The following is a 2,659-nucleotide window of genomic DNA, read 5'->3' as shown; positions in this document are numbered from 1 at the left end:
TTACATCTGAGTTTGTGAGGGCACAAACTCATATGTTGATTCTATGTTACTTGACACATACTGGACTACTGGTGCTCAGCACATATACTATCCTGGATTTCTTAGCACCTATTACACTCTATCTTTCTCAGCACATATATGATTCTGGTTCACTCAACATATGAAGCATTCTGACTTGCTCGACAGAAACTGTGACTTGGCACCTATATGCCACTTGACACTTATATTTGCTCGGCACCTAAAGTCACTTGACACCTATTGGAATTCTGACTCAACACACACTATGGCTCGACATACATAGTGTACTCAACTTCAATACAAAAAGTGTTTAAGTGTGTTGACACTCAAATGTCAAAACCATCTAAGACCAACAATCGCCCCCTTTGACACGAGTGTCAAAAACACTTGACATTTATTCATGTATCCTTATGAGTACCTTATCCACAAAATTTCAAAATTTTTTCAAAATACCTTAACTCCCCCTGAGCTAATTGTGCCTTGTTATTTTTGCAACCAAAATTTGGTACTAAATGTGCTTGATGCTCTTTGTCCTTTTTGTCCTATTCCTGCATTCTGTACTTGTATTTTGTATCTGAACTTCCATATGCGATTCAATTTTTTTTTTTTGTATCTCCCCCTCACTTTGTCTTATTACTTATCTTCCCCGTTTTGCTATCAAAAATTTATACTATTCTACCCTTGGCTATTTCAAACTACTATATCTTCCTTAAAACATATATCTCCCCCTTTATTATTTCTCCCCCTTTTTGACACTAATGTCAAAGGGTTCTAATGAGTAATACCATACTTAGCCAAAAATCACTATTTACCTCCATTATTATTTTCAAAGCTACATCCCAATTCTCCAAAGCAATGTCAAGTGACTTGTGCTAGATGTTAGTCTCTATAGCAAGGTGTACAAGTCCATCAAGTGTAGAAAGATTTGGATCTTTCTTTAAAATTATTTCAACATACATTAGCTCCTTGTGGAGAACTTCTAAATGAGGGGTTATGGAGGACTGAATTTGCATCAATTTAGCCTTGATATTGGCCTCCTCTATTGTAAGTACAACTAACTCCCTTTGAGTGTGAAGCGATTGTGCAAAATGCTTCTCACTTTGAGTTGGATATGTAAATAATTGCATGCTAGAGATTTTCAAGTTTCTTTCCAAACTCATTATTCTTTGGTTTGTTTCTTGTGTGAAAGTGGAAAAATCACACAACTTCCTATACAATGGAAAAATGTTTTCAAGGACAAATTTGACCTTATCTATTTTCTTGGCCAATTCTACCTATTCAAGTGCTATGCCACTTGATATCTTCTCATTCACTTTTTCATGAAATTTTCTCTCTAACCATTCCATGAGTTTAGCATTGGTATCCTAGTCTTCATTGGTCACCTGGTCAACTATATTTGATAGTTGCTCAATGATTGGCTTTGCTTCATCTAGTGACTGCAAGTTGAAGGTATCCATAAAGATTTCCTTGATGTCATGAAGTGCTTGCTTATGTTTAAACTCTTTCCTTAGTATTTCTTGCCTCATCCTTCTATCTAATGTATTTTGTATTTCAGTCATTTGTGCCATTGTGATAGTCTTGGAATCATAGGAAGGAATCACAATATCTTCATCTAGTTTAGGGTCTCCATGGTGAAGTACCCTGGCCACTCTAGTTGAACTTGAGCCTAGGGTTGAGAATTGCAAGGGAATGGCTTCAGTACTTGGCTTCTGAATGGTCTTTGTAGGAGTGCCAGTCTTTGGTAGTTCTACGAATGTATGGCGGCCTACTCCTTTTCTTTTTTTATATCCTCCTTTTCATCTAATTCCCCTTCCTTTGCACTCAACATCTGAATAGTATCACTTGTTGTACTTGGTGGAGGTGGTGGTGGAAGCATCAGAACTTTAGTCCTAGTAGCTTTGTATGTGAAAGGTGGATTCTTTGGTTTCACCTTTTCTCTTTGTGGTGCTACTACTTCTTTTTGTAACTCATCAACACTCCCAATACAAGGCTTGTGCATAACTGTGCCTGTAGAGTGGATTGGTGAAGGATCTGGGAGAGATCCTCTACAGTTAGTGGATTGATGTTCTAAGCTGACTTGTCACTATAATCCTTTATGATTACTATGTCTGCAGGTGTGATGGTTGTATGAGGAGGGCTAGGAGGTGGCATTTGTGTGTCTTTCACACTCTATTCCTCTTCTTGCTACTGATTAGCTCTTACCATAGTTTCCTCTCCCTTAGCTGATTCCTCTTCTTCTTTCTCCTTATTCTCTTCCTCTCTTCTTTCTTCCTCATCTTTCTTCTCCTACTCTTGCTTCTCTTCTTCCTTCTTCTTTGTTTCCTTTGCTTCTACCTTTGCTTTCTGCTCTTCTGCTTTCTTTTCCTCTACCTTCTCTTTGGCATTGGTTTCTACCTTATTTGCTTCGTCTACCTTATTATCAGTAATCTTATAAATTTTTTTCCACAATTGTGTGGATTTATTCACAACATCCTCAACCTTGTTTTGAAGGATGTTGAAGGCTCTATACTTTGGTGCAAACTTGCCACTATGTTTCTTGTTTGCCTTTTTTATTTGAGCCTTTGTCATATTAGGCTTCACTTGAGCTAGGGTAGATTCTCTGATCTCCCTTTCCATCTTTAGACAATAATGCCATTTATTC

The sequence above is a fragment of the Cupressus sempervirens genome, chromosome 3 (assembly GCF_028749045.1).
Source record: "Cupressus sempervirens isolate cs-2001-9-10 chromosome 3, ASM2874904v1, whole genome shotgun sequence".
NCBI classification, from domain to species: Eukaryota; Viridiplantae; Streptophyta; class Pinopsida; order Cupressales; family Cupressaceae; genus Cupressus; species Cupressus sempervirens.
This window is presented reverse-complemented; position numbering follows the sequence as displayed.